This window comes from Pseudophryne corroboree, unplaced genomic scaffold, assembly GCF_028390025.1.
Source record: "Pseudophryne corroboree isolate aPseCor3 unplaced genomic scaffold, aPseCor3.hap2 scaffold_2183, whole genome shotgun sequence".
Lineage (NCBI taxonomy): Eukaryota > Metazoa > Chordata > Amphibia > Anura > Myobatrachidae > Pseudophryne > Pseudophryne corroboree.
The window spans coordinates 1-12,236 of NW_026968830.1; the positions used below are offsets into that span (position 1 = coordinate 1).

Here is a 12,236-nt window from a genome sequence, read left to right on the forward strand (position 1 = left end):
ATTTTCTTTTTCAATTCTTATGACTAGACTGATTGTATTGAATAAAATCCACATCTAGCATAACCAATTAATGCTGCAAAGTGCTCCAGTGGCGCAATTGGTCAGCGCGCGGTACTTATAAGACAGTATCTGTTGAGCAATGCTGAGGTTGTGAGTTCAAGCCTCACCTGGAGTATCTTTGTATACTGTTTTTTTTCCTTTTCTTATGTCATTAGTCATTGATTATAAACTGCTACCTTAATATTTAATATGATATTACAAAGGATGGAAGAAAGAAAGAAAAAACACAAACATGATTGTGCATTTAAGTTGTCAGCACACATCTGCTTTGGTTCAAATGCACTGCATATCTTCCTTCAGTCAGCCAACAAAACAGCAATGGAAAAGATTAACATACTGTTGGTAAAGCAGTTGCATCAAATTGATTTTCTGCAATATAGCATGATAATCCATACTGACAGCTCTGGTTAGTACCAGCACATTTCTTGCTGGACTTGGTAATGCAAAGAACACAGTAAACAGCTTCAATTTTTTTCAAAAATAAATAATTGACTATTAAAAACCTATCAGTCTTAAATAAGGACATCAGTAAGCACCACTGGCATAATGGATAAGGCACTGTTCTCCTAAGCCAGTGGTTGTGGGTTTAAGTCCCGTCTGAGTTGGAAGTCATTACAGCAAGTGCCTCATCACTAGAGTTGATATTTTATCCTTGCTTCAACTGTAAAACAGTCCTGCAGTGTTTAGCTTGTAAAAAATGACCACAGAAGCTAAAATATGACAAAAATAACATTGTTGTTGTTTTTTTTTAAACCTTTTCTATCATCGTGGGCAGATTATTCAAGTGCCATCTGGCATGCATGTTCCTTTGTTGCTCATCATTCATCACCAAAAATGATTTTCTTTTTCAATTCTTATAACTGTACTGATTGTATTGAATAAAATCAACATCTAGCATAACAAATTAAAACTACAAAGTGCTCCAGTGGCGCAATTGGTCTGCGCGCGGTACTTATAAGACAGTATCTGTTGAGCAATGCCGAGGTTTTGAGTTCAAGCCTCACCTGGAGCATCTTTGTATACTGTTTTTTTTTCCTTGTCATTAGTCATTGATTATAAACTGCTACCTTAATATTTAATATGATATTACAAAGGATGGAAGAAAGAAAGAAAAAACACAAACATGATTGTGCATTTAAGTTGTCAGCACACATCTGCTTTGGTTCAAATGCACTGCATATCTTCCTTCAGTCAGCCAACAAAACAGCAATGGAAAAGATTAACATACTGTTGGTAAAGCAGTTGCATCAAATTGATTTTCTGCAATATAGCATGATAATCCATACTGACAGCTCTGGATAGTACCAGCACATTTCTTGCTGGACTTGGTAATGCAAAGAACACAGTAAACAGCTTCAATTTTTTTTCAAAAATAAATAATTGACTATTAAAACCCTATCAGTCTTAAATAAGGACATCAGTAAGCACCACTGGCATAATGAATAAGGCACTGTTCTCCTAAGCCAGTGGTTGTGGGTTTAAGTCCCGTCTGAGTTGGAAGTCATTACAGCAAGTGTCTCATCACTAGAGTTTATATTTTATCCTTGCTTCAACTGTAAAACAGTCCTGCAGTGTTTAGCTTGTAAAAAATGACCACATAAGCTAAAATATGACATTAATTATGATAACATTGTTGTTGTTGTTTTTTAAACCTTTTCTATCACAGTGGACAGCTTATTCAAGTGCCATCTGGCATGCATGTTCCTTTGTTGCTCATCATTCATCACCAAAAATGATTTTCTTTTTCAATTCTTATGACTGTACTGATTGTATTGAATAAAATCCACATCTAGCATAACCAACTAATGCTGCAAAGTGCTCCAGTGGCGCAATTTGTCAGCGCGCGAAACTTATAAGACAGTATCTGTTGAGCAATGCCAAGGTTGTGAGGTCAAGCCTCACCTGGAGCATCTTTGTATACTATTTTTTTTCCTTTTCTTATGTCATTAGTCATTGATTATAAACTGCTACCTTAATATTTAATATGATATTACAAAGGATGGAAGAAAGAAAGAAAAAACACAAACATGATTGTGCATTTAAGTTGTCAGCACACATCTGCTTTGGTTCAAATGCACTGCATATCTTCCTTCAGTCAGCCAACAAAACAGCAATGGAAAAGATTAACATACTGTTGGTAAAGCAGTTGCATCAAATTGATTTTCTGCAATATAGCATGATAATCCATACTGACAGCTCTGGATAGTACCAGCACATTTCTTGCTGGACTTGGTAATGCAAAGAACACAGTAAACAGCTTCACTTTTTTCAAAAATAAATAATTGACTATTAAAAACCTATCAGTTTTAAATAAGGACATCAGTAAGCACCACTGGAATAATGGATAAGGCACTGTACTCCTAAGCCAGTGGTTGTGGGTTTAAGTCCCGTCTGAGTTGGAAGTCATTACAGCAAGTGTCTCATCACTAGAGTTGATATTTTATCCTTGCTTCAACTGTAAAACAGTCTTGCAGTGTTTAGCTTGTAAAAAATGACCACAGAAGCTAAAATATGACATTAATTATGATAACATTGTTGTTTTTTTTGTTGTTTTTTAAACCTTTTCTATCACTGTGGACAGCTTATTCAAGTGCCATCTGGCATGCATGTTCCTTTGTTGCTCATCATTCATCACCAAAAATGATTTTCTTTTTCAATTCTTATGACTGTACTGATTGTATTGAATAAAATCCACATCTAGCATAACCAATTAATGCTGCAAAGTGCTCCAGTGGCGCAATTGGTCAGCGCGCGGTACATATAAGACAGTATCTGTTGAGCAATGCTGAGGTTGTGAGTTCAAGCCTCACCTGGAGCATCTTTGTATACTGTTTTTTTTCCTTTTCTTATGTCATTAGTCATTGATTATAAACTGCTACCTTAATATTTAATATGATATTACAAAGGATGGAAGAAAGAAAGAAAAAACACAAACATGATTGTGCATTTAAGTTGTCAGCACACATCTGCTTTGGTTCAAATGCACTGCATATCTTCCTTCAGTCAGTCAACAAAACAGCAATGGAAAAGATTAACATACTGTTGGTAAAGCAGTTGCATCAAATTGATTTTCTGCAATATAGCATGATAATCCATACTGACAGCTCTGGTTAGTACCAGCACATTTCTTGCTGGACTTGGTAATGCAAAGAACACAGTAAACAGCTTCACTTTTTTTCAAAAATAAATAATTGACTATTAAAAACCTATCAGTCTTAAATAAGGACATCAGTAAGCACCACTGCCATAATGGATAAGGCACTGTTCTCCTAAGCCAGTGGTTGTGGGTTTAAGTCCCGTCTGAGTTGGAAGTCATTACAGCAAGTGCCTCATCACTAGAGTTGATATTTTATCCTTGCTTCAACAGTAAAACAGTCTTGCAGTGCTTAGCTTGTAAAAAATGACCACAGAAGCTAAAATATGACAAAAATAACATTGTTGTTGTTTTTTTTTAAACCTTTTCTATCACCGTGGACAGCTTATTCAAGTGCCATCTGGCATGCATGTTCCTTTGTTGCTCATCATTCATCACCAAAAATGATTTTCTTTTTCAATTCTTATGACTGTACTGATTGTATTGAATAAAATCCACATCTAGCATAACCAATTAATGCTAGAAAGTGCTCCAGTGGCGCAATTGGTCTGTGCACGGTACTTATAAGACAGTATCTGTTGAGCAATGCCGAGGTTTTGAGTTCAAGCCTCACCTGGAGCATCTTTGTATACTATTTTTTTTCCTTGTCATTAGTCATTGATTATAAACTGCTACCTTAATATTTAATATGATATTACAAAGGATGGAAGAAAGAAAGAAAGAAAGAAAGAAAGCACACAAACATGATTGTGCATTTAAGTTGTCAGCACACATCTGCTTTGGTTCAAATGCACTGCATATCTTCCTTCAGTCAGCCAACAAAACAGCAATGGAAAAGATTAACATACTGTTGGTAAAGCAGTTGCATCAAATTGATTTTCTGCAATATAGCATGATAATCCATACTGACAGCTCTGGTTAGTACCAGCACATTTCTTGCTGGACTTGGTAATGCAAAGAACACAGTAAACAGCTTCACTTTTTTTCAAAAATAAATAATTGACTATTAAAAACCTATCAGTCTTAAATAAGGACATCAGTAAGCACAACTGGCATAATGGATAAGGCACTGTTCTCCTAAGCCAGTGGTTGTGGGTTTAAGTCCCGTCTGAGTTGGAAGTCATTACAGCAAGTGCCTCATCACTAGAGTTGATATTTTATCCTTGCTTCAACTGTAAAACAGTCTTGCAGTGTTTAGCTTGTAAAAAATGACCACAGAAGCTAAAATATGACAAAAATAACATTGTTGTTGTTTTTTTTTTTAACCTTTTCTATCATCGTGGGCAGATTATTCAAGTGCCATCTGGCATGCATGTTCCTTTGTTGCTCATCATTCATCACCAAAAATGATTTTCTTTTTCAATTCTTATGACTGTACTGATTGTATTGAATAAAATCCACATCTAGCATAACCAATTAATGCTAGAAAGTGCTCCAGTGGCGCAATTGGTCTGTGCACGGTACTTATAAGACAGTATCTGTTGAGCAATGCCGAGGTTTTGAGTTCAAGCCTCACCTGGAGCATCTTTGTATACTATTTTTTTTCCTTGTCATTAGTCATTGATTATAAACTGCTACCTTAATATTTAATATGATATTACAAAGGATGGAAGAAAGAAAGAAAGAAAGAAAGAAAGAAAGAAAGAAAGAAAGAAAGCACACAAACATGATTGTGCATTTAAGTTGTCAGCACACATCTGCTTTGGTTCAAATGCACTGCATATCTTCCTTCAGTCAGCCAACAAAACAGCAATGGAAAAGATTAACATACTGTTGGTAAAGCAGTTGCATCAAATTGATTTTCTGCAATATAGCATGATAATCCATACTGACAGCTCTGGTTAGTACCAGCACATTTCTTGCTGGACTTGGTAATGCAAAGAACACAGTAAACAGCTTCACTTTTTTTCAAAAATAAATAATTGACTATTAAAAACCTATCAGTCTTATATAAGGACATCAGTAAGCACAACTGGCATAATGGATAAGGCACTGTTCTCCTAAGCCAGTGGTTGTGGGTTTAAGTCCCGTCTGAGTTGGAAGTCATTACAGCAAGTGCCTCATCACTAGAGTTGATATTTTATCCTTGCTTCAACTGTAAAACAGTCTTGCAGTGTTTAGCTTGTAAAAAATGACCACAGAAGCTAAAATATGACAAAAATAACATTGTTGTTGTTTTTTTTTAAACCTTTTCTATCATCGTGGGCAGATTATTCAAGTGCCATCTGGCATGCATGTTCCTTTGTTGCTCATCATTCATCACCAAAAATGATTTTCTTTTTCAATTCTTATGACTGTACTGATTGTATTGAATAAAATCCACATCTAGCATAACAAATTAAAACTACAAAGTGCTCCAGTGGCGCAATTGGTCTGCGCGCGGTACTTATAAGACAGTATCTGTTGAGCAATGCCGAGGTTTTGAGTTCAAGCCTCACCTGGAACATCTTTGTATACTGTTTTTTTTCCTTGTCATTAGTCATTGATTATAAACTGCTACCTTAATATTTAATATGATATTACAAAGGATGGAAGAAAGAAAGAAAAAACACAAACATGATTGTGCATTTAAGTTGTCAGCACACATCTGCTTTGGTTCAAATGCACTGCATATCTTCCTTCAGTCAGCCAACAAAACAGCAATGGAAAAGATTAACATACTGTTGGTAAAGCAGTTGCATCAAATTGATTTTCTGCAATATAGCATGATAATCCATACTGACAGCTCTGGATAGTACCAGCACATTTCTTGCTGGACTTGGCAATGCAAAGAACACAGTAAACAGCTTCACTTTTCTTCAAAAATAAATAATTGACTATTAAAAACCTATCAGTCTTAAATAAGGACATCAGTAAGCACCACTGGCATAATGGATAAGTCACTGCCCTCCTAAGCCAGGGGGTCCAAGTCCCATATGGGGTGGAAGTCATTACAGCAAGTGTCTCATCACTAGAGTTGATATTTTATCCTTGCTTCAACTGTAAAACAGTCTTGCAGTGTTTAGCTTGTAAAAAATGACCACAGAAGCTAAAATATGACATTAATTATTATAACATTGTTGTTGTTGTTATTTAAACCTTTTCTATCACCGTGGATAGCTTATTCAAGTGCCATCTGGCATGCATTTTCCTTTGTTGCTCATCATTCATCACCAAAAATGATTTTCTTTTTCAATTCTTATGACTAGACTGATTGTATTGAATAAAATCCACATCTAGCATAACCAATTAATGCTGCAAAGTGCTCCAGTGGCGCAATTGGTCAGCGCGCGGTACTTATAAGACAGTATCTGTTGAGCAATGCTGAGGTTGTGAGTTCAAGCCTCACCTGGAGTATCTTTGTATACTGTTTTTTTTCCTTTTCTTATGTCATTAGTCATTGATTATAAACTGCTACCTTAATATTTAATATGATATTACAAAGGATGGAAGAAAGAAAGAAAAAACACAAACATGATTGTGCATTTAAGTTGTCAGCACACATCTGCTTTGGTTCAAATGCACTGCATATCTTCCTTCAGTCAGCCAACAAAACAGCAATGGAAAAGATTAACATACTGTTGGTAAAGCAGTTGCATCAAATTGATTTTCTGCAATATAGCATGATAATCCATACTGACAGCTCTGGTTAGTACCAGCACATTTCTTGCTGGACTTGGTAATGCAAAGAACACAGTAAACAGCTTCAATTTTTTTCAAAAATAAATAATTGACTATTAAAAACCTATCAGTCTTAAATAAGGACATCAGTAAGCACCACTGGCATAATGGATAAGGCACTGTTCTCCTAAGCCAGTGGTTGTGGGTTTAAGTCCCGTCTGAGTTGGAAGTCATTACAGCAAGTGCCTCATCACTAGAGTTGATATTTTATCCTTGCTTCAACTGTAAAACAGTCCTGCAGTGTTTAGCTTGTAAAAAATGACCACAGAAGCTAAAATATGACAAAAATAACATTGTTGTTGTTTTTTTTTTAAACCTTTTCTATCATCGTGGGCAGATTATTCAAGTGCCATCTGGCATGCATGTTCCTTTGTTGCTCATCATTCATCACCAAAAATGATTTTCTTTTTCAATTCTTATAACTGTACTGATTGTATTGAATAAAATCAACATCTAGCATAACAAATTAAAACTACGAAGTGCTCCAGTGGCGCAATTGGTCTGCGCGCGGTACTTATAAGACAGTATCTGTTGAGCAATGCCGAGGTTTTGAGTTCAAGCCTCACCTGGAGCATCTTTGTATACTGTTTTTTTTTCCTTGTCATTAGTCATTGATTATAAACTGCTACCTTAATATTTAATATGATATTACAAAGGATGGAAGAAAGAAAGAAAAAACACAAACATGATTGTGCATTTAAGTTGTCAGCACACATCTGCTTTGGTTCAAATGCACTGCATATCTTCCTTCAGTCAGCCAACAAAACAGCAATGGAAAAGATTAACATACTGTTGGTAAAGCAGTTGCATCAAATTGATTTTCTGCAATATAGCATGATAATCCATACTGACAGCTCTGGATAGTACCAGCACATTTCTTGCTGGACTTGGTAATGCAAAGAACACAGTAAACAGCTTCAATTTTTTTTCAAAAATAAATAATTGACTATTAAAACCCTATCAGTCTTAAATAAGGACATCAGTAAGCACCACTGGCATAATGAATAAGGCACTGTTCTCCTAAGCCAGTGGTTGTGGGTTTAAGTCCCGTCTGAGTTGGAAGTCATTACAGCAAGTGTCTCATCACTAGAGTTTATATTTTATCCTTGCTTCAACTGTAAAACAGTCCTGCAGTGTTTAGCTTGTAAAAAATGACCACATAAGCTAAAATATGACATTAATTATGATAACATTGTTGTTGTTGTTTTTTAAACCTTTTCTATCACAGTGGACAGCTTATTCAAGTGCCATCTGGCATGCATGTTCCTTTGTTGCTCATCATTCATCACCAAAAATGATTTTCTTTTTCAATTCTTATGACTGTACTGATTGTATTGAATAAAATCCACATCTAGCATAACCAACTAATGCTGCAAAGTGCTCCAGTGGCGCAATTTGTCAGCGCGCGAAACTTATAAGACAGTATCTGTTGAGCAATGCCAAGGTTGTGAGGTCAAGCCTCACCTGGAGCATCTTTGTATACTATTTTTTTTCCTTTTCTTATGTCATTAGTCATTGATTATAAACTGCTACCTTAATATTTAATATGATATTACAAAGGATGGAAGAAAGAAAGAAAAAACACAAACATGATTGTGCATTTAAGTTGTCAGCACACATCTGCTTTGGTTCAAATGCACTGCATATCTTCCTTCAGTCAGCTAACAAAACAGCAATGGAAAAGATTAACATACTGTTGGTAAAGCAGTTGCATCAAATTGATTTTCTGCAATATAGCATGATAATCCATACTGACAGCTCTGGATAGTACCAGCACATTTCTTGCTGGACTTGGTAATGCAAAGAACACAGTAAACAGCTTCACTTTTTTCAAAAATAAATAATTGACTATTAAAAACCTATCAGTTTTAAATAAGGACATCAGTAAGCACCACTGGCATAATGGATAAGGCACTGTACTCCTAAGCCAGTGGTTGTGGGTTTAAGTCCCGTCTGAGTTGGAAGTCATTACAGCAAGTGTCTCATCACTAGAGTTGATATTTTATCCTTGCTTCAACTGTAAAACAGTCTTGCAGTGTTTAGCTTGTAAAAAATGACCACAGAAGCTAAAATATGACATTAATTATGATAACATTGTTGTTTTTTTTGTTGTTTTTTAAACCTTTTCTATCACTGTGGACAGCTTATTCAAGTGCCATCTGGCATGCATGTTCCTTTGTTGCTCATCATTCATCACCAAAAATGATTTTCTTTTTCAATTCTTATGACTGTACTGATTGTATTGAATAAAATCCACATCTAGCATAACCAATTAATGCTGCAAAGTGCTCCAGTGGCGCAATTGGTCAGCGCACGGTACTTATAATACAGTATCTGTTGAGCAATGCTGAGGTTGTGAGTTCAAGCCTCACCTGGAGCAGCTTTGTATAATGTTTTTTTTTCCTTTTTTTATGTCATTAGTCATTGATTATAAACTGCTACCTTAATATTTAATATGATATTACAAAGGATGGAAGAAAGAAAGAAAACACACAAACATGATTGTGCATTTAAGTTGTCAGCACACATCTGCTTTGGTTCAAATGCACTGCATATCTTCCTTCAGTCAGCCAACAAAACAGCATTGGAAAAGATTAACATACTGTTGGTAAAGCAGTTGCATCAAATTGATTTTCTGCAATATAGCATGATAATCCATACTGACAGCTCTGGATAGTACCAGCACATTTCTTGCTGGACTTGGTAATGCAAAGAACACAGTAAACAGCTTTACTTTTTTTCAAAAATAAATAATTGACTATTAAAAACCTATCAGTCTTAAATAAGTACATCAGTAAGCACCACTGGCATAACGGATAAGGCACTGTTCTCCTAAGCCAGTGGTTGTGGGTTTAAGTCCCGTCTGAGTTGGAAGTCATTACAGCAAGTGTCTCATCACTAGAGTTGATATTTTATCCTTGCTTCAACTGTAAAACAGTCTTGCAGTGTTTAGCTTGTAAAAAATGACCACAGAAGCTAAAATATGACATTTATTATGATAACATTGTTGTTGTTGTTTTTTAAACCTTTTCTATCACCGTGGACAGCTTATTCAAGTGCCATCTGGCATGCATGTTCCTTTGTTGCTCATCATTCATCACCAAAAATGATTTTCTTTTTCAATTCTTACGAATGTACTGATTGTATTGAATAAAATCCACATCTAGCATAACCAATTAATGCTGCAAAGTGCTCCAGTGGCGCAATTGGTCAGCACGTGAAACTTATAAGACAGTATCTGGTAAGCAATGCCAAGGTTGTGAGGTCAAGCCTCACCTGGAGCATCTTTGTATACTGTTTTTTTTCCTTTTCTTATGTCATTAGTCATTGATTATAAACTGCTACCTTAATATTTAATATGATATTACAAAGGATGGAAGAAAGAAAGAAAAAACACAAACATGATTGTGCATTTAAGTTGTCAGCACACATCTGCTTTGGTTCAAATGCACTGCATATCTTCCTTCAGTCAGCCAACAAAACAGCAATGGAAAAGAATAACATACTGTTGGTAAAGCAGTTGCATCAAATTGATTTTCTGCAATATAGCATGATAATCTATACTGACAGCTCTGGATAGTACCAGCACATTTCTTGCTGGACTTGGTAATGCAAAGAACACAGTAAACAGCTTCAATTTTTCCCCAAAAATAAATAATTGACTCTTAAAAACCTATCAGTCTTAAATAAGGACATCAGTAAGCACCACTGGCATAATGGATAAGGCACTGTTCTCCTAAGCCAGTGGTTGTGGGTTTAAGTCCCGTATGAGTTGGAAGTCATTACAGCAAGTGTCTCATCACTAGAGTTTATATTTTATCCTTGCTTCAACTGTAAAAAAGTCTTGCAGTGTTTAACTTGTAAAAAATGACCACGGAAGCTAAAATATGACATTAATTATTATAACATTGTTGTTGTTGTTTTTTAAACCTTTTCTATCACAGTGGACAGCTTATTCAAGTGCCATCTGGCATGCATGTTCCTTTGTTGCTCATCATTCATCACCAAAAATGATTTTCTTTTTCAATTCTTATGACTGTACTGATTGTATTGAATAAAATCCACATCTAGCATAACCAATTAATGCTGCAAAGTGCTCCAGTGGCGCAATTGGTCAGCGCGCGGTACTTATAATACAGTATCTGTTGAGCAATGCCGAGGTTGTGAGTTCAAGCCTCACCTGGAGCAGCTTTGTATAATGTTTTTTTTCCTTTTTTTATGTCATTAGTCATTGATTATAAACTGCTACCTTAATATTTAATATGATATTACAAAGGATGGAAGAAAGAAAGAAAACACACAAACATGATTGTGCATTTAAGTTGTCAGCACACATCTGCTTTGGTTCAAATGCACTGCATATCTTCCTCCAGTCAGCCAACAAAACAGCAATGGAAAAGATTAACATACTGTTGGTAAAGCAGTTGCATCAAATTGATTTTCTGCAATATAGCATGATAATCCATACTGACAGCTCTGGATAGTACCAGCACATTTCTTGCTGGACTTGGTAATGCAAAGAACACAGTGAACAGCTTCACTTTTTTTCAAAAATAAATAATTGACTATTAAAAACCTATCAGTCTTAAATAAGGACATCAGTAAGCACCACTGGCATAACGGATAAGGCACTGTTCTCCTAAGCCAGTGGTTGTGGGTTTAAGTCCCGTCTGAGTTGGAAGTCATTACAGCAAGTGTCTCATCACTAGAGTTGATATTTTATCCTTGCTTCAACTGTAAAACAGTCTTGCAGTGTTTAGCTTGTAAAAAATGACCACAGAAGCTAAAATATGATATTTATTATGATAACATTGTTGTTTTTGTTTTTTAAACCTTTTCTATCACCGTGGACAGCTTATTCAAGTGCCATCTGGCATGCATGTTCCTTTGTTGCTCATCATTCTTCACCAAAAATGATTTTCTTTTTCAATTCTTATGAATGTACTGATTGTATTGAATAAAATCCACATCTAGCATAACCAATTAATGCTGCAAAGTGCTCCAGTGGCGCAATTGGTCAGCAAGTGAAACTTATAAGACAGTATCTGTTAAGCAATGCCAAGGTTGTGAGGTCAAGCCTCACCTGGAGCATCTTTGTATACTGTTTTTTTTCCTTTTCTTATGTCATTAGTCATTGATTATAAACTGCTACCTTAATATTTAATATGATATTACAAAGGATGGAAGAAAGAAAGAAAGAAAGAAAGAAAGAAAGAAAGAAAGAAAGAAAGAAAAAACACAAACATGATTGTGCATTTAAGTTGTCAGCACACATCTGCTTTGGTTCAAATGCATTGCATATCTTCCTTCAGTCAGCCAACAAAACAGCAATGGAAAAGATTAACATACTCTTGGTAAAGCAGTTGCATCAAATTGATTTTCTGCAATATAGCATGATAATCCATACTGACAGCTCTGGATA

The 12,236-nt window shown here is 35.6% G+C and overlaps 4 non-coding genes across 4 annotated transcripts; all 4 read left to right on the plus strand.

The window, feature by feature from the left end:
- The first annotated feature begins 82 nt into the window (after nt 1-82).
- Nucleotides 83-175, plus strand: TRNAI-UAU (transfer RNA isoleucine (anticodon UAU)). The gene is given in 2 exon segments: nt 83-120; nt 140-175. It is a non-coding gene; the product is annotated as a tRNA-Ile (tRNA).
- Nucleotides 176-6,397: 6,222 nt separating this feature from the next.
- Nucleotides 6,398-6,490, plus strand: TRNAI-UAU (transfer RNA isoleucine (anticodon UAU)). Its single transcript is given in 2 exon segments — nt 6,398-6,435; nt 6,455-6,490. It is a non-coding gene; the product is annotated as a tRNA-Ile (tRNA).
- Nucleotides 6,491-9,101: 2,611 nt separating this feature from the next.
- On the plus strand, nt 9,102-9,194 carry TRNAI-UAU (transfer RNA isoleucine (anticodon UAU)). The gene is given in 2 exon segments: nt 9,102-9,139; nt 9,159-9,194. It is a non-coding gene; the product is annotated as a tRNA-Ile (tRNA).
- Nucleotides 9,195-10,909: 1,715 nt separating this feature from the next.
- TRNAI-UAU (transfer RNA isoleucine (anticodon UAU)) lies at nt 10,910-11,002 on the plus strand. Its single transcript is given in 2 exon segments — nt 10,910-10,947; nt 10,967-11,002. It is a non-coding gene; the product is annotated as a tRNA-Ile (tRNA).
- The last annotated feature ends 1,234 nt before the right edge of the window (nt 11,003-12,236 follow it).